General features: G+C 34.1%; 1 long non-coding RNA gene across 2 annotated transcripts; it reads left to right on the forward strand.

Moving 5' to 3' along the window:
* Positions 1–19,990: 19,990 nt before the first annotated feature.
* Positions 19,991–26,388, forward strand: LOC113040358 (uncharacterized). Of its 2 annotated transcripts, none has more exons than XR_003275194.1 (4): positions 19,991–20,200; positions 20,573–20,637; positions 24,633–24,705; positions 25,193–26,388. It is a non-coding gene; the product is annotated as an uncharacterized LOC113040358 (long non-coding RNA). The 2 variants fall into 2 exon arrangements; XR_003275193.1 differs by having other exon boundaries at positions 19,991–20,195.
* Positions 26,389–27,856: the final 1,468 nt, after the last annotated feature.

Genomic DNA, 27,856 nt, shown 5'->3' on the forward strand with positions numbered 1-27,856 from the left:
TGTTTGTAGACTTGCAAAGACATTTTTTTGAACATATTATTGATTTTATAAATAACAACTAGTACTCTCTATATATAATAACGTACGTTTACATGTTTAATACACTATAATTTGACTTAGCATGTAATATCTAAATAATATACAATTTCGTCAATAATTAACATGTTATTGCTAATGCTTGTAATATATTTAATATAATATTTATGATTATATATAAGTTATGTAACGGTTTTGTTAAATTGAAATATTTATATAACTGATTTAATAATAGTATACGGCCTAGATTTTAAGTCAGTTTTCATAAATATTTTAATTAACTATTTAGATACTTGTTTAATGTAAAATAAATAGACATCTCGTGTTTATAAATGATATGATTGGTCGTTTAAATTATTACGTTAATTTACATTGGTCGTGTTAATTCTAGATGGATTAAAAAGTGACTTATTAATGGATTCTAGTCTGTTCTCAGACACTCGTGCGTTTCAAATATCTTCATGATTTTTTCAGATGCTTTGAAAAGCTGAGGAATGAAATGACTCAGTGAATCACTGATTCGAGAGAGTCGCTGTGAACGAGAGTGAATCCCAGCAGAGAGTGAGCGCGAGAGGGGCGTGTCCCTTCACTCCCCGTCCTCATGGCAACAGAACGCAAACCCGTCCGTCCCGTTCCTCCGGTTGTCATGGTGATCTGAAAATGTTCAGAATGCCGCTCGAGTTCCTCGGGAACGAGTGTCACGTGATTCATGAGCGTTTTTTGGAAATTGAATAAAAAGTTATTAGATAATCATTATTTTAAAATAACGGCTTCAAAAATAATTGACAAACACTGGACTCGGGCTAAAATAATGGGAGATATTAAAATATGAAATTAGGAACTGAGCTATTTCAATGGGGAAATACATCGCTTCAAGTCAAAGACAAAATGAATATAAGGTCATTAAAGAAATAATGCGATTGTCCAGTAAAGGTGATTTAAATATGCAGGAATTAATAGATGTATCATCATTTCAAGAACAACTTGGTAATATGTACAAAGAAAAAGCAGAGGGTGCATTTATCAGATCAAGATATATGAATGGTTGGAACAGGGGGAAAACAAAACACTAAATCTTTTTTAATTTGGAAAAACGGAAATATATACTTCTAAATTAGTATCTTCTGATTTGAATAACTTTCTTAATAGTGTCAAAGATAAAGCCAAAGTTATCGATGATGATTTAAAATTGGAGGAAGTTATAGAATGAATTGGTAACCTTAAAGATAATGATGGGCTTGTTAGTGAGTTTTATCAAATCTTTCAAGACCATTTAGCTCCTTTTTTACTAGCAGTGTTCATAGAATCCATTGAAAAAGGGCAATTACCCGCCTCGTTAAGACAAGGTGTTATTACATTAATCCCGAAGCCAAACAAAAAGATTCTTTATTTAGAAAATTGGAGATCCATTGGTCTATTAAATAATGATGCCAAATTATTAGCTCTAATTTTTGCCAAAAGACTGAAAAAAGGATTAAAATGTATCATAGATGAGGAACAGACTGGATTTATTCAAGGAAGACACATTAGTAATAATATTAGATATGGTAGACTACATATATATTTTAGATGATAGTTTTATTTGATTGATTTTGAACACAATTTTTTATTCAGATCAATTGAATTTTTTTGGCTTTGGCAGTTCTTTTCAAAATGCTATCAAAACCTTATACAAAGGATGTAGAAGTTCTGTAAAATGAGCAAGGGGGACTTCTGGCAGATTTAATATCAGTAGAGGAATAAGGCACGGGTGTCCGATCTCACCTATTTTGTTTTTGTTAGCAATGCAAATAATGGCCCTTAACATTAAAAATGTGATTTTCAAGGAATTGCTGCATTAGGGAGAACATTTAAGTTGTGTCAGTTTGCCGATAACACTACCTTTATTTGTGAAAGATTTGAATGAAATCATTAAAGCAGTGAACTGTATAAAAGAATTTTCAGAAGTATCAGGGTTAAGAATGAATATGAATTAGTCAGTTGTGTTTCCTCTCAACAAATGTTTTTTTAAATAATTTCCATAATATTCCAATTAAAAACCAAGGGACATATCTGGGAGTTGTTATATGTAAAGATGAATATTTTCGTAATGATTTAAATTTCAATCCAATTATTACTAAAACAAGTAAGAGGTTTAATATGTGGATGCAAAGGGATTTGTCAATTCAGCGATGGGTACTTCTGTCTAAAGCTGAAGGTATTTCCAGATCAGTCTATACATCCTTATCATTGGATATTCCTCCTAAAGTTACCAAGCAACTGGATAAAACACTTATTAATTTTGTCTGGAAAAAACAAGCCTCATTACGCAAGAAAAGAGATTTTATGCAACTCCAAAGATCATGGTGGTCTAGAGGTGTTGAGTTATGATACGTTAAACAATGTTTTTAAAAATGTATTTGTTCAAGCAATTGGGTGATCTCGAATTTTTGTTGAAGTGCAATTATTCAATTGAAAAAATACAGGTGAAGCTTGCAAAATATCATAAACAAGCTCTTATGGCATGGACTCTGGCCTGTAAACATAATTTCTCACCAAGGAGGTACTATATTTGGAACAACAAAGACATCTTCTACAAAAATAAATCTTTATATTTTGATTACTGTTTTTTTGTAATGGATGCCATCCCTCAAATAGTTTAGTTTCTTCTTAAAAACGCATCAGATGAGAAAGATTTGAATTTTGAAGAGATCAAGAGTAAAATATTTATTGGTAATAGAAAGATTATACAAAATAGAGTCTCAAATAATTATATTAGGAATATACTTAATGACATTGTTTATCCTCCAGCCTGTTTTTCTGGTCTTCTGTATTTGGAGATGTGAATTAGCGTAAAGCTTGGTGAACATTAGACAAATTCTATATTAATAATAAAGTGAAAGAGGTTTCTTTTAAAATAATGCATAGAATATATCCAGTTAAACATGTGCAGGAACACTTTAAATTAGACATGACAAATATTTTTCATTCATTTTTTCATTGTAGAAAAAATTTGGATTGATGTGGAGTTTTTTATTAAGAAAACATTGGAGTTGACAAAGATGAAGAATATTTCATACAATTGTTAATTTTAATGGGGAAGTTTTATATTCATAAAATGAAGTGGTCAGGCTCCAAACCAAACTTTTAAAAGCTGTATTGTAAGATTCTGTGTAATTGCACAAGTAAAAAAGCTATTCGAACTTATAATATTGTAAACAGGTATGCTATTGTATAAAGTGACACCATCCAAAATATTTTTTTATTTTTTTATTTTTTTTGTTATTGTTCTCTGGCATAGTTTTCATATTAATGTTGTTCATCTTTTTTCCTTCTCATTTTAATGTTTTTCGATGTATGGCATAATAAAAATAATAAAATAAATCAATGTGTCCAATGATGCCTCACAGGCCTCAAAAAGGGACATTTATTAAAGGGACATTGTCATTTAAGAGGTGTTCCAAACCCGTGAGTTTCAGTCTTCTGCTAAACCAAAGAAAATATTTTGAAGAATGTTGGGAACCAGACAATTGCCGGCACCCATTGACTTCCATAGTATTATTTTCTATTCTGTTGAAGACTGGCTTGCATCAAGGGTCTAGGTTTAGTTTAGCATTGGTGGGGACGTAACAGCTGACAACAGACATTTATTCTTTGATCAAACTTGTTGCTACACTGAATGAAATAAAATGTTGAGAAAACGTAAAAGATTTTAGACAACCAGCTTCAGGATGTTTTATTTAACTGAATATAAGAAACTCTTTCTTTTGCATTCAGAAACATTTTGCTCAGATTTATTTTCATCCGATCTCATTTTTCTATATGCGACTTTTCTTTCTGTTTTAAGAATGGTTTCTTTGGATTGTTGGACTACTCAAAACAGAATATAGAAAAATATAACTTAATTTCAATTTCAAGAATCAAACGATTCGCGATGCGCGGTTTGAATCCCCGATCCCAATCAAACGATTCGCGAAGCGCGGTTTGCGCGGATTGAATCCCCGAGGTGAATCAAACGATTCGCGACGCGCTGTTTGAATCCCCGATCTGAATCAAATGATTCGCGATCCGTGCTGATATGATTCAAACGATTCACGATGCGCGGTTTGAATCCCCGATCCGAATCAAACGATTCGTGAAGCGCGGTTTGCCCGGTTTGAATTCCCGAGGTGAATCAAACGATTTGCGACGCGCTGTTTGAATCCCCGATCTGAATCATAAGCTCGGTCTGAATTAAATGATTCGCGATTAGTGCTGATATGATTCAAACGATTCGCGATGCGCGGTTTGAATCCCCGATCCGAATCAAACGATTCGCGAAGCGCGGTTTGAATCCCCGATCTGAATCAACGATTCGCGACGCGCGGTTTGAATCCCCGATCTGAATCAAATTATTCGCGACACGCGGTTTGAATCCCCAAGGTGAATCAAACGATTCGCGACACGCGGTTTGAATCCCCAAGGTGAATCAAACGATTCGCAAAGCGCGGTTTGCGCGGTTTGAATCCCCGATCTGGAGTCGCGGTTTGAATTAGAGCTGAAAATCTTTGCCCGGGGTTCGGTCGGGTTCGGGAGGGCCTTCTGCTCTTGGCCAATGCTTTGCTGTCTGCTGACGTACAGTCCAATCACAAGTCGTATTTACTGGAAAGGTGGGATTAACCGACTGCTCCGCCAATGACAAAAGCGCACAGGATAGATTTCTGGCCACAAGGCGGTCCCGTCTAGGATGACGTGCGGTCCGCTTCTACAATAAGGTTACCGACTTGTCGCTGGAATTCACCATACAATTGCCGGTATCCACTGAGTTTACCACTGATAGTCCGGCGGTGTATCAGTATACACACTCACCTCACTTTCCTCACGCAGCGAACGACTCACTTTCCTCACGCAGCGAACGACTCACTTTCCTCACGCAGCAGACCACTGACTCTCTCTTCATGTAGAGAGCGAATATTACAATTAAAGTGACTTCTATTGTGCATCCAAAAGAATATTTAGATACTATAATTAAATATTCAGAAAGGTGTACAGTGTATTTTTTACTTTCATTAAAATATTTCAGTAAAATTATAAATAATTGCCTATAACAAATTTATGAATGCATGGTTAACTTTTTTCTGCAATCACTATAAGCTATATGTATTGAGACATTTTAAAATCTATATTTTGTAAAAAAATGATAAAAAATACACCTGAATTATAATCTAAACATCTGTATTTTCATATATTATATAAGTAGTATATATATAACATATAAGTATATATATAACATAAGTAGGCTAATAAATATATAATGTTTAAAACATATATAGAGCTGACATGTTGAGTCACTGACTTTGCAAAACCCAACAAAACACGTCCTAAGAGTCCAAAAGCATTCACTGCGCAATGAAGCCTGTTAGAATTAATAAATAGAGTTAGAATGTCCTTATAATTTAAGCCATGAAAAAAAATGTTTTACGTTTTTATATTCATTGAACATTAAGTAGCACATGTGCGCGAGCACAAATGTGCTATTAATTTTGTAGCTACAACAGTGCATAGTAAGGAGCCGTTCACATATCGCGTCTTTTGCGCGCTCAAGCTTGTTATTTCCAGTGTAGGCGCGCGGTATGCGCGCTCATAATGGAAGCGATGGTGTGACGCGCTCGTTTTCTCCAGGCGCGTCCGCACCGCATCGAGTTGAAAACACACACCTTTCCAGTAAATACGACTTGTGATTGGACTGTACGTCAGCAGACAGCAAAGCATTGGCCAAGAGCAGAAGGCCCTCCCTCCAGGCTTTTTTTTTTAGTTGCGAAGCTTAATTTTCGCTCAGTCTGAGTTTCAGAGTTTCAGAGCAGAGCTGCGTGACAACGCTGCCACAAATCACGTGAGTCGCAAGCTCGCAACTGTGTGAGCGTATCTCCGCAAAGTGGGTGTTGTAAACTCAGCTCTGAAAAAATTGTCTGCAAATGTAATGCAATGTAATAAGTTTCGCTCTTTCGAACCTCAGTTTTCAGAGTTTCAAAACTATTTTTCACCTATTCGCACACCAGTTTTCAGATCACTATTTACAAGGTTTCAAATCTTGAAAGCAAACTGTACACTGGGAGAACAGTGACAAATTCAAAACTCTGAAAAAATGATTGCACAACACCATTAAAAAGAGTGTTGCACTTCTGAAGAAGGAAAACTCAAAAACAAAATTATGTTTGAAGAGATTTTTTTTTACCACTTTGCAAGCCTGCAAAGCTCTGTTTTCAGAGTTTCAAAACTTTTTTCCACACATTCGCACACCAGTTTTCAGGTCACCATTTACAAGGTTTCAAACCTGGAAAACAATCTAATACAGTGGGAGAACAGTGACAAATTTGAAACTCTGAAAAATTCTTTGCGCAACATCCTAAAAAAAATGTTGCAGTTCTGAAGAAGGAAATCTCAAAAACAACATAATGTTTGCAGAAATATTTTTATTTTTTTTACATTTTGCAAGCTTGCAAATCTTATTTTTCGATCTTGCAAAACTTTTTTTTGTAAGATTTTGAGCTTTCGAACACTTAGTTTCAACCTTTCAGAACTGTATTTTCAGTTTTGAATCATGGCAGGATTTAAATCCCATACAATTGAGTCTTAAATGCATAATGTGGACAGAGTATTTACGCTAATGTTGGCATTATTCTTTTATTAAATATCATCTAGTGCGAAGCAAATCCGACAGAGCCTTTATCTTTATTTCGTTAGTGCCAAATACTCATCTTAATAAAAAATTTATCTCAATTTAATTTGTTAAAAATGACTCGTTTTTATTGGTGCGTTGGTCTATTTATAGGTTTAATGAGCCTATGTCTAGAATGCTGAGATGTTAAGATGTCACAACTTCCAAGTGGTCTAGTCTATGTTAGTTATGAATAAATTATGTTAAAACATGTATAAACAGGTTCGTAGCCAGCCTATTGAAAGGGGGGGGGGGGTCTTTTTTTCAAAAAGTGGACCTTTTTTCAGTTTTTTCCTCCACCTTTTGTATTTAATTATGAGGTTCAAATACTTCATTTTGGTGACCTTTTATGCACTAATTTGTGCTGGATTAGTTTATCCGCTGGTATCTTAACGAGCACTCTTTTTGATGCACCTAAAATATTTACTGCATTGTTGTCAAATTGCTTCCTCACGTAACACCTTTGTCAGTCCATACACAGTTCATAAGTTTAAAGACTACATTTGAGCTTCCCTGAGCTGTTGCGAATCATCTGTAAATATACAGTATATGCATTGGTCAGTGAGTATAAAGTGAATCCAACTGTTTCATTATCTGAAATACACTTGTATAGTTTACTTGCAAAGTTATATGTTCCTGTTATCCAGTAACAGTTGGCTTCATACTTTTTGGAAGACAAACAAGGTACTTTAAAAGAAAAAAAAATATTAATAACAAAACAATAACTATAGTTTCACATGATTTATATGTATGATAAGAAGCAGTTTAGCCTAGCCTATAACAAATTAAAAATATTTTGGTGTTTTTATAATTTTGTGGTTTATAGATCTTAGATAGAAAATTTACTGTAGCTATTTCAGGAACAACCTCAGCTACCTTCTGCTCCAGTGGGGTTGACGACTGTTAGCTATCCAGTGTTAGAGGTTATGTAGTAAATATAACAACCTTACCCTGTTTGCCAGTTTTTTTGAACATATGTTCAATATTCTGCAACAATGACGCTGCTGCCTGCTTTCTCTTCCGTCTCTCCTGCTCTTTTCGCCCCATAGTCAAACACCTTATTTTTGAAGCTTTGTCAATGACTAAACACTCCAATTTCATTCATTAGATGTATGTACATCCAACTTCAGATAGATTGGTGTAAAAAAAAATCTAAACATTTTAGTAATTAAGCAGAATTGTATTAGGTTTAGTAACATGTTTACAGTATTTTTCGGACTATAAGTCGCACCTAAGTATAAGTCGCATCAGTCAAATATATTACAAATATGTAATATAGTAGGCGTACAGATAATTAACTAAATATTCTCTATAGCTCTTTTTTTTCTAGCCAACTAACGTGCTACATGGTAATTAAATGGCTTTCCCAAGGTAAATGTTATGTGACATAATTGTTCTCCAGCAGTATTATTGACCTCTTTGCGCATTGAAAAAAAAAACTGATTGATCGATATGAGGAGGAATATACATTTCGGTAAGTAATGTATCTTCAACATTGTTCATTCGTGTTTATTTACTATTAGCTAGAGATGATCGGTTCACGTGCCACTATAGGGATCTGTCACGTCACATTTACAAGCGGCAAAACTTATTGCTTGAATTTTGTAATAAAATTGACAGAATCTGAGAGCTGAGATTATTTTTTATAACATAAGTATCCTGCTCTGTCTTCCCAGCTAGCAGGGAACGTTCTCAGAACTTTGGCTAACATTCCGTAAAAGATTTTTAAATGTTTGAAAGAAAACATTTTACTGTAATGTTTAAAAAATGTTCTAAGAATGTTTATAATTTTAAAAAATTTTCCTATAACGTTAAGTGTAAACAAAGATAAAACATTCTTTCTGTAACATTTTGAGGATGTTTTGAGGATGTTGTTGAGGTAACATATTATAAAATGTTTTGAAAAACACATTAGCACAATGTTTCAAGAAAACAAATGAAGAACATTCTCTCAGACATATTAGTAGAACGTTCTAAGAACATCATTAAGGCTTGAGGTGATGAAATGTTTTATTTAAAACATTCTTTTAATGTGACGGTCTAACAAAGATAGAACATTTTATCCAAAACATGTTGAGGAAGTTTTGAGGATGTCGCTGAGGTAACAGATTATAAAATGTTCTCAAAAACACACTGGCACAATGTTTCAAGACAACAAATGAAGAACATTCTCTCAGTCACATTAGTAGAACGTTATAAGAACATCATTGAGACTTGAGGTGATCAAATGTTTTGTTTGAAATGTTCTTCTAATGTGATGGTTTAACAAAGATAGAACATTTTATCCGCAACATTTTGAGGATGTTGTTGAGGAAACAGATTATAAAATGTTCTCAAAAACACATTGACACAATGTTTCAAGACAACAAATGAAGAACATTCTCTCAGCCAAATTAGTAGAATGTTTTAAGAACATCATTGAGACTTGATATGATGAAATGTTTTATTTAAAACGTTATTCAAATGTGATGATTTAACAAAGATAAAACATTTTATGCACAACATTTTGAGGATGTTGCTGTGGTAACAGATTATAAAATGTTCTCAAAAACACACTGGCACAAAGTTTCAAGATAACAAATGAAGAACATTCTCTCAGTCAGATTAGTGGAACGTTATAAGAACATCTTTGAGGCTTGAGGTGATGAAATGTTTTGTTTAAAATGTTCTTCTAATGTGACGGTTTAACAAAGATAGAACATTTTATCCGTAACATTTTGAGGATGTTTTTTGGATGTCGTTGAGGTAACAAATTATAAAATGTTCTCAAAAACACATTGGCACAATGTTTCAAGATAACAAATGAAGAACATTCTCTCAGCCAAATTAGTAGAATGTTTTAAGAACACCATTGAGACTTGATATGATGAAATGTTTTATTTAAAACGTTCTTCAAATGTGATGATTAAACAAAGATAAAACATTTTATCTGTAATATTTTGAGGATGTTTTTTGGATGTTGCTGAGGTAACAGATTATAAAATGTTCTCAAAAACACACTGGCACAATGTTTCAAGATAACAAATGAAGAACATTCTCTCAGCCACTTTAGCAGAACGTTCTAAGAACATCATTCATGCTTTAGGTAATCAAATGTTTTGTTTAAAACGTTCTTCTAATGTGATGGTTTAACAAAGATAGAACATTTTATCTGTAACATTTTGAGGATGTTGTTGAGCTAACATATTATAAAATGTTCTCAGAAACACATTGGGACAATGTTTCAAGACAACAAATGAAGAACATTCTCTCAGCCACATTAGTAGATCAGTATAAAAACATCATCGAGGCTTGAGGTGATGAAATGTTTTGTTTAAAATGTTCTTCTAATGTGACGGTTTATCAAAGATAGAACATTCTTCCTGTAACATTTTGAGGATGTTTTGAGGATGTTGTTGAGGTAACCGATTATAAAATGTTTTCAGAAACACATTGGCACAATGTTTCAAGATAACAAATGAAGAACATTCTCAGCTAAATTACTAGAACGTTATAAGAACATCATTGAGGCTTGAGGTCATGAAATGTTTTAACAAAACGTTCTTCTAATGTGATGGTTTAACAAAGATAGAACATTTTATCCGTAAAATTTTGAGGATGTTTTGTGGATGTCGTTGAGGTAACAAATTATAAAATGTTCTCAAAAACACACTGGCACAAAGTTTCAAGATAACAAATGAAGAACATTCCCTCAGCCACATTAGCAGAACGTTCTAAGAACATCATTCATGCTTTAGGTGATCAAATGTTTTGTTTAAAACGTTCTTCTAATGTGATGGTTTAACAAAGATAGAACATTTTATCTGTAACATTTTGAGGATGTTTTGAGGATGTTGTTGAGGTAACAAATTATAAAATGTTCTCAAAAACATATTGGGACAATGTTTCAAGAAAATAAATGAAGAACATTCCCTCAGCCAAATTAGCAGAACGTTCTAAGAACATCATAGAGGCTTGAGGTCATGAAATGTTTTGTTTAAAACATTCTTCTAATGTGACGGTCTAACCAATATAGAACATTTTATCCGCAACATTTTGAGGATGTTGTTGAGGTAACAGATTAAATAATGTTCTCAAAAACACATTTTAACAATGTTTCAAGGTAACAAATGAAGAAAATTCTCTCAGCCACATTAGTAGAACGTTAAAAGAACATCACTGAGACTTGAGGTGATCAAATGTTTTGTTTAAAAAGTTTTTCTAATGTGACGGTCTAACAAAGATAGAACATTTTATCTGCAACATTTTGAGGATGTTGTTGAGGTAACAGATTATAAAATGTTGTCAATAAAACATTAATTGAACTTTTCCACAACATTCTAATTTATTGAGATGGCACCTGTATAACAATAAAACATTGTTACAATTTTTCAAGATAACAAAAGGAAGAACATTCTCTCAGCCACATTAGTAGAACGTTATACGAACATTGAGGCTCGAGGTGATGAAATGTTTTAATAAAACATTCTTCTAATGTGATGGTTTAACAAACATATTACATTTTATCCACAACATTTTGAGGATGTTTTGTAGATGTTGTTGAGGTAACAGATTATAACATGTTCTCAAAAACACATTTTGACAATGTTTCAAGACAACAAATGAAAAACATTCTCTCAGCCACATTAGGGGAATGTTATAAGAACAACATTGAGGCTTGAGGTGATAAAATGTTTTAATAAAACATTCTTCTAATGTGATGGTTTAACAAACATAGAACATTTTATCCGCAACATTTGAGGATATTTTGAGGATTTTAAAGATGTTTTGAGAATGTTGTTAAGATAACAGATTATATAATGTTCTCAATAAAACACTGGCATGAGGTTTCAAGATAACAAAGGAAGAACATTCTCTCAGCCACATTAGGAGAATGTTTTAAGGATGTCATTGAGGCCTGAGATTGTGTAATGTTTTTATAAAACATTCATGTAATGTGACTTAATAACAAAGTATAACATTTTATCTGCAGCATTTTGAGGATGTTTTGTGGATGTTGTTGAGGTAACAGATTATGTAACATTCTCAATAAAATATTATTAAATGTTTCAAGATAACAAAGTAAGAACATTCTCTCAGCCACATTAGGAGAACGTTATAGAAACATCACTGAGACTTGAGATTGTGTAATGTTTTTATAAAACGTTCTTTTAATGTGACGTACAAACCTGATTCCAAAAAAGTTGGGACACTATACAAATTGTGAATAAAAATAGAATGCAATGATGTGGAAGTTTCAAATTTCAATATTTTATTCAGAATACAACATAGATGACATATCAAATGTTTAAACTGAGAAAATTTATCATTTTAAGGGAAAAACAAGTTGATTTTAAATGGCATCAACACATCTCAAAAAAGTTGGGACAAGGCCATGTTTAGCACTGCGTGGCATCCCCTCTTCTTTTTATAACAGTCTGCAAACATTTGGGGACTGAGGAGACAAGTTGCTCAAGTTTAGGAATAGGAATGTTCTCCCATTCTTGTCTAATACAGGCTTCTAGTTGCTCAGCTGTCTTAGGTCTTCTTTGTCGCATCTTCCTCTTTATGATGCACCAAATGTTTTCTATGGGTGAAAGATCTGGACTGCAGGCTGGCCATTTCAGTATCCGGATCCTTCTTCTACACAGCCATGATGTTGTAACTGATGCAGTATGTGGTCTGGCATTGTAAATGGTAAATGGATTTATAGCGCTTTCAACAGACCACATGGCCATCCAAAGCACTTTACAATTTGCCTCACATTCACCCATTCACACACTCATTCCCACACCGAATGTGGTGTCAGCCATTCAAGGCGCCAACCAGCTCGTAGGGAGCAGCTGGGGATAGGTGTCTTGCTCAAGGACACCTCAACACTTGGTCATCAGTGTCATGATGGAAAATGCAAGGTCTTCCCTGAAAGAGACGACGTCTGGATGGGAGCATATGTTGTTCTAGAACTTGGATATACCTTTCAGCATTGATGGTGCCTTTTTCAGATGTGTAAGCTGCCCATGCCACACACACTCATGCAACCCCATACCATCAGAGATGCAGGCTTCTGAACTGAGCTCTGATCTCCATTTGGGTTGTCCTTGTCTTCTTTAGTCCGGGTGACATGGCATTCCAGTTTTCCAAAAAGATCTTCAAATTTTGATTTGTCTGGCCACAGAACAGTTTTCCACTTTGCCACAGTCCATTTTAAATGAGCCTGCGCTTCTGGATCATGTTTAGATATGGCGTCTTTTTGACCTATAGATTTTTAGCCAGCAACGGTGAATGGCACGGTGGATTGTGTTCACTGACAATGTTTTCTGGAAGTATTCCTGAGCCCAGGGGCGGACTGGCCATCTGGAGCACCGGGACTTTTCCCGGTGGGCCGCTGGCCAGTATGGGCCCGCCCACCCGGTACACAAAAATATACATATATTTTTTTTTAAATGACGGAGACAATTATTTTGAGATAATTGTGTTTGTATGTGTTAATTCAGAAGTTAGGATACGCGAAAGATGAATTAATTCTGTGTAAGCGCACTGTCTGAAATGCTGCTCTCGGCGCGTGTTTTGAATGAGTGCGCGAAAGCTCTGAATGCACGTGAATTGTTTAAAATGCTTGAATCGGCAAGATTTAGAAACAAGTGCAAACGATCAAGATCAAGGTTTCGTTCAACAAAATAAATGATTATTTTAAAAGATTGACTCAAAAGAATCATCTGTTCACGAATCGGATCATGAACTTGTATTAACGAACCAAAGATGATCTATTATTGAACATTTCGAATGAATAAAGACTTCAAGTTAATCTGTAAAGCACATAAAGCTATCGTTTGACTTTATAAACTTCTATTTCATGCATGATTCGTATGGATCTGTTAACTGAATGCAAAGTGTGAGTTTTAGGAGATTGTTTGTGTCGTGGTGAGCATGTATCGCTCACTATGAGTCGCTAAATGAACAGCTGCTGCACACAGTTTTTTTGTTTGTTTCAACGGAGGATCAGTTGCCCTATTGGTTAAAATTCCCAAACTGTTTACTTAAATATTAAATTAATAAATGACATCAAAACAGGGGCAGATGTGTTAGGATGTGGTGGGCTGCTGTGGGCCAGAAAGTCCAGGGCCACTTTTTGGTCCCAGTCCGCCCCTGCCTGAGCCCATGTTGTGATTTCCATTACACTATCATTCCTGTATGTGATGCAGTGCCGTCTAAGGGCCCGAAGATCACGGGCATCCAGTATGGTTTTCAGGCCTTGACCCTTAAGCACAGAGATTGTTCCAGATTCTCTAAATCTTTGGAAGATATTATGCACTGTAGATGATGATGACTTCAATCTCGTTGCAATTTTTCTCTGAGAAACTCCTTTCTGATATTGCACCACTATTTTTCGCCGCAGCATTGGAGGAATTGGTGATCCTCTGCCCATCTTGACTTCTGAGAGATACTGCCAGTCTGAGAGGCTTTTTTTATACCCAATCATGTTGCCTGTTGACCTAATAAGTTGCAAATTGGTCCTCCAGCTGTTCCTTATATGTACATTTAACTTTTCTGGCCTCTTATTGCTACCTGTCCCAACTTTTTTGGAATGGTTAGCTCTCATGAAATCAAAAATGAGCCAATATTTGGCATGACATTTCAAAATTTCTCGCTTTCAACATTTGATATGTTATCTATATTCAATTGTGAATAAAATATAAGTTTATGAGATTTGTAAATGATTCCATTCCTTTTTACTCACAATTTGTTCAGTGTCACAACTTTTTTGGAATCAGGTTTGTATTAACAAAGCTAGAACATTTTATCTGCAACATTTTGAGGATGTTTTGAGAATGTTGTTGAGGTAACAGATTGTGTAATGTTCTCAATAAAACATTGTTACAATGTTTCAGGATAACAAAAAAAGAACATTCTCTCAGCCTCATTTGGGGAACGTTATGGGAACATCACTGAGGCCTGAGATGGTGTTATGCTTTTTTATAAAACGTCCTTGTAGCGTGATGTAATAGCAAAGCTAGAACATCTTATCTGCAAAATTTTGGGGATGTTTTGAGGATGTTGTTGAGATAACAGATTATGTAATGTTTTCAATAAAACATTATTACAATGTTTCAAGATAACTAAGAAAGAGCATTCTCTCAGCCACATTAGAGGAACGTTATAGGAACATCACTGAGGCCTGAGATAGTGTCATGTTTTTTTTAAAAACGTTCTTGTAATGTGATATAATAACAAAGCTAGAACATTTTACCTGCAAAATATTAGGGATGTTTTGAGGATGTTGTCGAGGTAACAGATTATATAATGTTGTCAATAAAACATTATTACAATGTTTCAAGATAACAAAGAAAGAACATTCTCACAGCCACATTAGTAGAACGTTATAGGAACATAACTAAGACTTGAGATTGTATAATGTTTTTATAAAACGTTCTTGTAATAAGATGTAATAACAAAGCTACAACATTTTATCTGCAATATTTTGAGGATGTTTTGAGGATGTTGTTGAGGTAACAGATTATATAATGTTGTCAATAAAACATTATTACAATGTTTCAAGATAACAAAGAAAGAACATTCTCACAGCCACGTAGGGGAACATTATAAGGATGTCATTGAGTCGGGAGGTGATGACATGTTTTTTTTTAAACGTTATTGTAACATGATGTAATAACAAAGCTAGAACATTTTACAGTAACGTTTTGAGGATGTTTTGTGGATGTTGTTGAGGTAACAGGTTATGTAATGTTCTCAATAAAATATTATTACAATGTTTCAAGATAACAAAGAAAGAACATTCTCTCAGCCACATTAGGAGAACGTTATAGTAATACCACTGAGACTTGAGATTATGTAATTTTTTTTTATTATATTTTTTATGTTCTTGTAATGTGACCTAATAACAAAGCTAGAATATTTTACCTGCAACATTTTGAGGATGTTGTGAGGATGTTGTTGTGGTAATAGATTACAGGTGCATCTCTAGTCTCAGCCTGAGACGTCATGCCCATGGACAATTGGCTAAAATTCTGATGCATATGGGACAAAAAATTGGAAACACTTCAGAAGTGTCGAAGTCCTCATCGGATTGGTTGAATTCTACAGGATTTCCATGAGACGTGTGTGTTGGGTTCTATAACGTTCTGCCTGGAAACAAAGACACCATGGTGCCAAGCCCCCTCAAGAAAGAAGAAAGCTTTCGTGTTTACAACTGTGACGACAAGTGCTTATCAGGATCAACCAAACGCTGGATTTTTAAAAGTATGTGAAATATTTAATGTTCACGGCATAAAATCTTTCAAATATGTCCGAAAGTTTTACACACTGTTCTGTCATTGTGGCGACATTTCCACGCCTCGAAACATGATGGTGAATGAAAAGAAATGTGATTGGTTGTTTCACATGTTGGTCAAACAGCCTCATGGGTGGGCCTTGGCCAATGAAAGCTGCCATGAATTCCAGACCTTCAGTCTGAAGGTACACTACATGAGACTAGTGCATCTCAATAAATCAGAATGTCATGGAAAAGTTCATTTATTTCAGTAATTCAACTCAAACTGTGAAACTTGTGTATTAAATAAATTCAGCTCACAGACTGAAGTAATTTAAGTATTTGGTTATTTTAATTGTGATGATTTTGGCTCACATTTAACAAAAACCCACCAGTTCACGATCTCAACAAATTAGAATAATTCATAAGACCAATAAAAAAAAATCAGTTAATAAAAAAAAAAAAGTGAATTGTTGGCCTTCTGGAAAGTATGTTCATTTACTGTACATGTACTCAATACTTGGTATTGGTTTCTTTTGCTTTAATTACTGCCTCAGTTCAGTGTGGCATTGAGGTGATCAGTTTGTGGCACTGCTGAGGTGGTATGGAAGCCCAGGTTCCTTTGATAGTGGACTTCAGCTCATCTGCATTTTTTGGTGTCTTGTTTCTCATCTTCCTCTTGACAATAGACCATAGATTCTCTCTGGGGTTCAGGTCTGGTGAGTTTGCTGGCCAGTCAAGCACACAGGCACCATGGTCATTTAACCAACTTTTGGTGCTTTTTGCAGTGTGGGCAGGTGCCAAATACTGTTGGAAAATTAAATTAGCATATTCAAAAAGCTGGTCAGCAGAAGGAAGCATGAAGTGCTCCAAAATGTATTGGTAAATGGGTGCAGTGACTTTGGTTTTCAAAAAACACATTGGACCAACACCAGCAGATGACATTGCACCCTAAATCATCACAGACTGTGGAAACTTAACACTGGACTTCTAGCAACTTAAGCTATGAGCTTCCCCAGCCTTCCTCCAGACTCTAGGACCTTGGTTTCCAAATAAAATACAAAACTTGCTCTCATCTAAAAAGAGGACTTTGGACCACTGGGCAACAGTCCAGTTCTTCTTCTCCTTAGCCCAGGTAAGACGCCTCAGGAGTGGCTTAACAACAGGAATACGACAGCTGTAGCTGTGCCAAATTCCTTGACACATCTGTGTGTGGTGGCTCTTGATGCCTTGAACCCAGCCTCAGTCCATTCCTTGTGAAGTTCACTCATATTCTTGAATCAATTTTGCTTGACAATCCTCATAAGGCTGTGGTTTGTTAACTTTCTGTTAACATGCTTGGATAGAGCACTCTGTGAACAGCCAGCTTCTTTGGCAATGAATGTTTGTGGCTTACCCTCCTTGTGAAGAAGGGTGTCAATGATTGTCTTCTGGACAACTGTCAGATCAGTAGTCTTCTCCATGATTGTGTAGCCCAGTGAAACAAACTGAGAGACCATTTTGAAGGCTCAGGAAACCTTTGCAGGTGTTTTGAGTTGATTAGCCGATTGGCATGTCTCCATATTCTAATTTGTTGAAATGTTGAATTGGTGGGTTTTTGTTAAATGTGAACCAAAATTAAAAGAACCAAAGACTTAAACTACTTCAGTCTGTATGCACTGAATTTATTTAATACACAAGTTTCACAATTTGTGTTGAAATACTGAAATAATTGAACTTTTCCACAACATTCTAATTTATTGAGATGGCACCTGTATAACAATAAAACATTGTTACAATGTTTCAAGATAACAAAGAAAGAACATTTTCTCAGCCACATTAGGGGAACATTATAGGAACATCACTGAGACTTGAGATTGTGTAATGTTTTTATAAAATGTTCTTGTAATGTGACGTATTAATAAAGCTAGAACATTTTATCTGCAACATTTTTAGGATGTTTTGTGGATATTTTTGAGGTAACAGATTATGTAATGTTCTCAATAAAATATTATTACAATGTTTCAAGATAACAAAGAAAGAACATTCTCTCAGCCATATCATGAGAATGTTAAAGTAATACCACTGAACCCTGAGTTTTTTTATTTTTATTTTTTATAAATCTTTCTTGTAATGTGACATAATAACAAACCTAGAACATTTTCCTGAAAATTTTTAGGGATGTTTTGTGGATGTTGTTGAGGTAACAGATTATAAAATGTTTTCGATGAAACATTGGCAAAATTGTTTAAAATAACAAAGGAAGAACATTCTCTCAGCCACATTAGGACAATGTTTTAAGGATGTCATTGAGGCCTGAGATTGTGTAATGTTTTTATAAAACGTTCTTGTAATGTGACTTAATAACAAAGCTAGAACATTTTATCTGCAGCATTTTGAGGATGTTTTGTGGATGTTGTTGAGGTAACAGATTATGGAGAACGTTATAGGAACATACACTCTAAATAAAGATGGCTCTTTAAAGATTCTTTACACGTAATAATACGCATAATCTTTTTTCCCGCCTTTTTTTTTTTCAAATCTGTAATTATAAGTCGCATCATTACTGGTTTTCTGGAGCTCAAGACAGACTTTCAACAGACTCTTAAGAGGTAAATGATTCATTTCTTAAAATTTCTATAAATTTAACTTTTAAAAATGGTAACTAGTTTCATGCCAATCATGTCTTTTTCTCTTTTTAGTTTCACAGAAAATGCATGTGACCAGCTCTGTTCATGGATACTAACTTTCTCTTCACTTAGTAGGCCTAACATAAATGTTGAAATAACGATCCATGATTCAATTATTATTATTTTTAATTACTTTATGCATAAAAACCCAGCCATGAATAACATTACATTTATCCCATGACGTTATATCCCTCTTTTTTAACATTATAAAGGGCTCACATACTGTCCATTCTTTTTCTAATTGTTTTACATAAATAATTGCTCACCTTGTAACTCTAAACTTAACTGTGTATTTCAGAAGCTGTCACATCCCACCACCTCATCATCAGCAATTAGAAACATAAATATGGACATAAAGACATTGAGAAGATATTTCACTTGAACCTTGTCTTCATTAATTCCATGTTCAGTGTCAACTTATATTTATTGATGTTTTCAGCTAATAACAGCTGTTTGAGCCAGGTAATTTTTTCTACACTTTGCCATTTCAATAAAAAAGTACATAATTAACATATGCTGTTTGTTTGTTTATTTGTTTATGTTAAACCTAAATAGAAGCCACAATATATTATAAAATCAGGTAGATAGAAGAATGACAATTAATATTAACAGAAGAAGAAGAATGAGCTTTAATGCTAGGTATGTTTAGTATATGAGAAATTTGTTTTTATGGCAGAAGCTTCCGCAGTGCAACAGAGTGACAGCGAGAGAACAAAAACAGATAATAAAATAATAATATTATTATTATTAATAAATTATGTATAACTAATTTATTAATAAATAAAAAATAAAAATAATATTAATACAAATATTAATAATTACAAAAATATTTAGGCTACTGATATTAATTGAAAATAAACTGTAACAGTTCTTTATGGAACCTTTATAAAGGTTTCTATTTAGAACAAAAAAAAAAAATAGAAAAATGGTTCTGCTAAAACCCAATTTGCTACTGTTTAGAACATTTTACCAGGGAAACTTTGGAAATTGTTGTTGAAAAAACAGATTATACAATGTTTTCAATAAAATATTGGCATAACGTTCAACAATAATAAGGAAGAACTTTCTTTCAGCCACATTAGGAAAATGCTATGAGGATATCGTTTTGAGGACTGAGATGACAAAATGTTCTTGAAAAAAAAAAAACCTTTATAGTAGCCTAATGTGACATGTTAATAAAGCTAAAACATTACTAAAATGGCTGCGTTGAGTGGTAAATCAGCTAAATTCCATGGTCTCGATTACAAAATGCATTTGATATCTGTTGCCAAACGTGTTACAGGAGACGACAAGTGCTGATTGGGCCACGTTTAAATCCACCAATCACTGCATACTTTTCTCGTGACGTAAGGTAATTTGAAATCGACGAAACGCGCGAACGCCGAACGGTTGTTGAAGATATTGATGTACAGTGTGCGTGGTCGGAAACGTCTTATTTGACGGAACTTAATTGAGTATGGACTGAGTTTTTCCACACTTCAAACGCGGCGGAATCGGGTACAGAGGTGCTGGAGGATGCTTTACTCGCGGGTACAGTGCGTGACCTTAACAACAAACCTGTGTCCAGGTCAGGTCAGCGGAACTCTCCCTTCCACAATAATTACCTGTAACGTTACATTTCTTTATGGCTTTTTCAGTTTACATATTTCTTTTTGTCCTTTGCGTATTTGCATACACAAAAATTTGTTTAAATCTAGGATGACACGATTCTTCTTCATCTTTATATATATATATATATATATATATATATATATATATATATATATATATATATATATATATATATATATATATATATATCTTTTAGTGTTTCACATGCACATTTGTTATAGCGTTAGATATCTTTAAGTATTGGGGCTGGATCTTACTTTCTTGGAATTATATAACCGTTGAATTAATTTTGGATGCTGCTTTTTAATAACCGCTAGATTTGTTTTCATCCAGAACCCAAACTGCCTGCTTGACGATGAACACGGATGATGCAATAAAAGTCTTCATTTACAACAAAGGTACTGTAACGTTAATTAGTTTCTACTTTCTAGGTAACGTTAATATTGGTAACATTTTATTTTAGAGTTCAGCTCTCACTTTTAACTTTTTGCTTATTAGCTTGCATATTAATAGTACAGGTGCATCTAAATAAAATAGAATGTCAAGGAAAAGTACATTTATTTCAGTAATTCAACTTGTGTATTAAATAAATGCAATGCACACAGACTGCAGTAGTCTACGTCTTTGGTTCTTTTAATTGTGATACTGTCTCACTGTCTCAGCAAATTAGAATACTTCATAAAACCAATAATAATCATAAAAAAAAATCTAGTCAATTGTTGGCCTTCTGGAAAGTATGTTCATTTACTGTACATGTACTCAATACTTGGTATTGGTTTCTTTTGCTTTAATTACTGCCTCAGTTCAGTGTGGCATGGAGGTGATCAGTTTGTGGCACTGCTGAGGTGGTATGGAAGCCCAGGTTTCTTTGATAGTGGCCTTCAGCTCATCTGCATTTTTTGGTGTCTTGTTTCTCATCCTCTTCTTGACAATAGCTCATAGATTCTCTCTGGGGTTCAGGTCTGGTGAGTTTGCTGGCCAGTCAAGCACACCAACACCATGGTCATTTAACCAACTTTTGGTGCTTTTGGCAGTGTGGGCAGGTGCCAAATCCTGCTGGAAAATGAAATCAGCATCTTCAAAAAGCTGGTCAGCAGAAGGAAGCATGAAGTGCTCCAAGATTTCTTGGTAAACGGGTGCAGTGACTTTGGTTTTCAAAAAAAACACATTGGACCAACACCAGCAGATGACATTGCACCCCAAATCATCACAGACTGTGGAAACTTAACACTGGACTTCAAGCAGCTTGGGCTATGAGCTTCTCCAGCCTTCCTCCAGACTCTAGGACCTTGGTTTCCGAAAAAAAAATACAAAACTTGCTCTCATCTGAAAAGAGGACTTTGAACCACTGAGCAACAGTCCAATTCTTCTTATCCTTAGCCCAGGTAAGACGCCTCTGACATTGTCTGTGGTACAGGAGTGGCTTAACAAGAGGAAAACGACAACTGTAGCCAAATTCCTTGACACTTCTGTGTGTGGTGGCTCTTGATGCCTTGACCCCAGCCTCAGTGCATTCCTTGTGAAATTCTATAAAATTCTTGAATCCAGTTTGCTTGACAGTCCTCATAAGGCCGCGGTTCTCTCGGTTGGTTGTGCATCTTTTTTTCCCCACACTTTTTTTGTTCCACTCAACTTTTGGTTAACATGCTTGGATACAGCACTCTGTGAACAGCCAGCTTATTGGCAATTGATTTTTGTGATTTACACTCCTTGTGAAGGGTGTCAATGATTGTCTTCTGGACAACTGTCAGATCTGCAGTCTTCCTCATGATTGTGTAGCCCAGTGAAACAAACTGAGAGACCATTTTGAAGGCTCAGGAAACCTTTGCAGGTGTTTTGAGTTGATTAGCCGATTGGCATGTCACCATATTCTGATTTGTTGAGAGTGAATTGGTGGGTTTTTGTTAAATGTGAACCAAAATCATCACAATTAAAAGAACCAAAGACTTCGACTACTTCAGTCTGTGTGCATTGAATTTATTTAATACACGAGTTTCACAATTTGGGATGAAATACTGAAATAAATGAACTTTTCCAAAACATTCTAATTTGAGATGCACCTGTATAACAATAAAACATTGTTACAATGTTTCAAGATGACAAAGAAAGAACATTCTCTCAGCCACATTAGGATCACATTATAGGAACATCACTGAGGCCTGAGATAGTTTATTATTATTATTTTATCAAACTTTATTGTAATGTGACATAATAACAAATCTAGAACATTTTACCTGCAAAATCTTAGGGATGTTTTGAGGACTTTGTTGAGGTCCCCTTTATACAATATTGTCAATAATACATCTTCATCGTCTTCATATTCTAATTTGTTGAGATCGTGCATTGGTGGGTTTTTGTTAAATGTGAACCAAAATCATCAAAACTGAAAGAACCACAGACTACTTCAGTCTGTGTACAATACATTTATTTTAATCCACGAGTTTCACAATTTGTGTTGAATTACTAAAATAAATGAACTTTTCCTTGACATTCTAATTTATTGAGAAGCACCTGTATATTGGTTGTTCATAGGGATGGGCGATATGGAAAAAACATTTTTTTTTAGCAATATCACGATTCACGATTTTATCACAATTCTTTGTCATGTTGGTTTTACTATTTTGCAAGTTGTCTGAGAATTACATCCAAACAAATTTCCCTATATAAAGACAAATCCTTTCAAGGTAACAGAAAAAAAAAAGAATGGCAGATATTTAGGCCAAGGAAGGCAAGGATAATTTTTTTTGTTATTTTTTTAATAACAAGGATAAAGAATGACTAAGATATAAATTACAACTACACATGACATACAAATAAAACAAAGTGCTTTATTTTCAGGTGCAATAGGTGCATTTAGCAGGACCATTCAAGAAATTAAATGAACAAATATTAAAATAAGATACTATATGAACCGATTCCTAAAGCAACTGTATTCAACTTCTCCAGTCAAGAGCAGTGAGTGAGTGTTTTTTTTTTTTTTTCTCTCTCTCTTTGTGTTTTGTTTTATTTTATTGTTTTATTTGACAGGCTTTAGTGCATGCCCTTTGGGTGTATGCGGCGCTCAGAAAAAGCACAGGTCAGACCAGCACACGAATGAAACCTTTAAAAGAACACTCTTAGCACATGAGTAACTTTACTGCTGAGTTAACACTGCTGTGAATGCATGTGGCATTGTACAGCCTATATGACGGAGGCTCCAGAGCTGCAGCTGATAGAATATGCACTGTAGCACGATACTACGATATTTCTTCAAAAGCAGATCGTGGAGACATTTTTATTGTCCACGATCCAAAATTGTCATATCGCACACTCCTAGTTGTTCATTAGTATTGTACGGGATACTCCACCCTAAAATGAAATTTTTGTAATTAATCACTTACCCCATGTCATTCCAAGCCCGTAAAAGCTCCAGTTGTCTTCGGAACACAATTTAAGATATTTTGGATGAAAACCTGGAGGCTTGAGACTGTCCCATAGACTGCCAAGTAAATAACCGTGTCAAGGTCCATAAAAGTTATGAAATGTGTCTTCAGAATACTCCATCTGCCATCAGACGTGCAATCTGAGTTATATGAAGCGACAAGAATAATTTTTGTAAGTGAAGAAAACAAAAATGACTTTATTCAGCAGTTCCTTTGTCAATCGTCTCCTCTGTGTCACTCCAGATCAATGTATGTGCTTTTGTGTCCTCTGCACCACAAGGATGCGCTGTTTCTACTTGTATTTAGCGTCACCCAAAAATGAAAATTCAGTCATTAATTACTCATTCTAATTTTGTTCCAAACCAGTAACTTCATTCATCTTCAGAACACATGCGGAGACAAAGAATTGTTGAAGAAAGTGGCTTATTTAGTTTTTTGTGCACAAAAAGTATTCTCTTAGCTTCGTAAATTTATGGGTCAACCACTGGACCATTTTAACAATGTCCTTACTATGTTTGTGTGCCTTGACCGTGGTGGTAGTACCGTTGCTGTCTATGGAGGGTCAGAGAGTTCTGGGATTTCATTGGTGGCCGTGGGTTAAAATGAATAATGAATCTTTTGATTTTACTTTTTTTTTTTTTTTTTTTAAACCTTCTGCACAAACAGCTGCTTGTGCTGCCTGACTGTTTCATGAACTGTTTCATGAAGAGACTTTCATGGAGAAGTTAAATGTGTAACGCCACTCATAAATAAATTCACAGAAACATAGAAACATACTGAGGTAAAAATTAAATATGTTTAGTTTATTTCTAACATGATGCATTTAAGTAACATACAATGACAAGGGAGGTATTTTGCAGAATATTTCTACGAGTGCAAATATTACCTTGATTTTAGTTCAACAAACAAGAAAATTTTAGACAAATTATTGACTGTTTTGTTCTGTTTCACCAATGAAAATCGTTCCAAAGGAAGATGACAGCAGAAGTATTTCTCATTACTGTGTTTTCAACCAACCAATCAGTGAATTCCCATCTTCTACTGGTGAGTTAATGTATTTTAAAAATTATTTTTTCCTCCGCATATCTTTTTGTTATTTTGTTATTTTTTATATTTTTTCTAGGCCTGTTAAAAATGTATTGCATAAATTATTGCACTTTAAAGATGATGCATACATTTTAATAAGATTAAAAATATATTGGCCTTTATTAAAGTAAATAAAATACTAGAGTAAATATATATATAAAAAAAAAAGTTCAAGTCTCAGCTCAAGGTTTGGGCTTTTCAAGCCAATGTCAAGTTGTTTTATTCATGTATAATTGATTACGTAGATGTGTTTTAAATTTATTGAAGCAGTATATATACTCATAAGGTGTCATATGCATACTTCAAATAAATTAGTCTTTTCATAGTTTGTGAAGACTAATTAGGCTGGGTAGTTCAGAAAGTTTTCAATATTGTTTGTGATCTTAAGATGTAATAATTATTTGTATTCTTTCCGTTTACACTGTTGTATGCTTCTCTGTTATAGGCCATGAGGAAGAACTCTATCATGCACACAGTGAATAGAGCTCAGTGCTGCTAACTGGGAGAACAGCTGGAAAACTGGAGGAGGAGAACATTTGAACATACAGACAACTGTATTATTTTTCTGCAAGAACCACAACAAGCAAAGACGATGAGCACTCTGAACAAACAACAGTCAGACGCTTAATTATGCACTGCACTTTACTGAGTTCTACAACATGTGATGTTGAGTTAGATTTTGATTTTTTTTTTTTCAGGTTAATAAAATTATATGTTTTAAGAATGTAATGGCTAAGAATTTTGAGTGTTTTTTTTAAGAATGTTAGGGAATTATGTTCTAACAATGTTATCACTAAACATTTTTAGAATGTTTTTAAAGAATGTTAAACTGTCTTTTGAGAGAATATTCTGGGAACAAAAACAAAACTACCCGCTAAAACATTGTAAGAATGTTACAGCATACTGTTTTAACAATGTTGTCACTAAACAATTTTAGAATTATTTTAGAGAATGTTATCATATCTTATAGGAAAATGTTCTGGGAACAAAAATAAAACTACCTGCTAAAAACTTTATAAGAATGTTATAGCATACTGTTTTAACAATGTTTTCACTAAACATTTTAAGAATGTTTTAAGAGAATGTTATCCTAACTTTTGAGAGAATGTCCTGGGAACAAAAATAAAACTACCTGCTTAAAACTTTGTAAGATGGTTATGGATTGATGTTCTAACAATGTTATCACTAAACATTTTCAGAATGTTTTTAGAGAATGTTATCTAACTTTTTGAGAGCACGTTCTGGGAACAAAAATAAAACTACCCGCTAAAAACTTTGTAAGAATGTTATCACTAAACATTTTCAGAATGTTTTTAGAGAATGTTATCCTAACTTTTGAGAGAACATTCTGGGAACCAAAATAAAACTACCCGCTAAAAACTTTGTAAGAATGTTAGGGAATGATGTTCTAACAATGTTATCACTAAACATTTTTAGAATGTTTTTAAAGAATGTTAAACTGTCTTTTGAGAGAATATTCTGGGAACAAAAACAAAACTACCCGCTAAAACATTGTAAGAATGTTACAGCATACTGATTTAACAATGTTGTCACTAAACAATTTTAGAATTATTTTAGAGAATGTTATCATATCTTATAGGAAAATGTTCTGGGAACAAAAATAAAACTACCTGCTAAAAACTTTATAAGAATGTTATAGCATACTGTTTTAACAATGTTTTCACTAAACATTTTAAGAATGTTTTAAGAGAATGTTATCCTAACTTTTGAGAGAATGTCCTGGGAACAAAAATAAAACTACCTGCTTAAAACTTTGTAAGATGGTTATGGATTGATGTTCTAACAATGTTATCACTAAACATTTTCAGAATGTTTTTAGAGAATGTTATCTAACTTTTTGAGAGCACGTTCTGGGAACAAAAATAAAACTACCCGCTAAAAACTTTGTAAGAATGTTATCACTAAACATTTTCAGAATGTTTTTAGAGAATGTTATCCTAACTTTTGAGAGAACATTCTGGGAACCAAAATAAAACTACCCGCTAAAAACTTTGTAAGAATGTTAGGGAATGATGTTCTAACAATGTTATCACTAAACATTTTCAGAATGTTTTTAGAGAATGTTATCCTAACTTTTGAGAGAACATTCTGGGAACCAAAATAAAACTACCCGCTAAAAACTTTGTAAGAATGTTAGGGAATGATGTTCTAACAATGTTATCACTAAACATTTTCAGCATGTTTTTAGAGAATGTTACCCTACCTTTTAAGAGAACATTCTGGGAACTCAAATAAAACTACCCGCAAACAAATTTAAAATAACATTATGGGGAAAATAACGTCCTAACAATGTTTTTTAACTAACATTTTTAGAATGTTTTTTGAAGAATGTTACCCTACCTTTTGAAAGAACATTCTGGGAACTCAAATAAAACTACCCGCAAAAAACTTTAAAAGAACATTATGGGGGAAAAAATGTTGTAACTACATTTTTATAACATTACTCTACCTTTTAAATGAACATTCTGGGAACATAAATAAAACTACCTGTTGGAAACATTAAAAAAACGTTAGTGACTACTGTTATAACAATGTTTTCACTTAACAGTTTTATAATGTTTTTAGACAATGTTATCCTACCTTTAAAGAGAACGTTCTGGGAACTTAAATAAAACTACCCGCAAAAAACATTAATAGAACACTGCCTGATAATGTTATAAAAATATTTTTAGAACAAAAAATTTCTAGCTGGGTTGTCTGTCGGTCTCCGTGTCCTCTTTGCTTTGTGATTTTACTGTGCATGAGAAAATGGATGTGTGGCGTAAGAGCGTGTGGAAAGTGTCAGTTGTGTGTGTCTCACGGTGAATGCGTGAAAGTTGGCAAGCATCGTAAATCAATTAATCATTCCAGATAATTTACCTTAAGCGGTCTGCTTCGAAGTTCTCAGAGGAATAAGACGCTCCTGAGCCCTTTGTCACTTTAATTAGACTTAACAAGCTTTTGTTTTTGCACTAAATAATCTTTTATCTGCACTGTTGTTCCCTTCATTGATTTGCACTCTATCTGCCTTTTGCCTTGTGCTGCTTTAACTTTATTTTTAATTTTATTATATGTCTTTTTGACATATAATTGTATAGTTGTATAGTTG

The sequence above is a fragment of the Carassius auratus genome, chromosome 22 (assembly GCF_003368295.1).
Source record: "Carassius auratus strain Wakin chromosome 22, ASM336829v1, whole genome shotgun sequence".
In the NCBI taxonomy this organism is placed as follows: domain Eukaryota; kingdom Metazoa; phylum Chordata; class Actinopteri; order Cypriniformes; family Cyprinidae; genus Carassius; species Carassius auratus.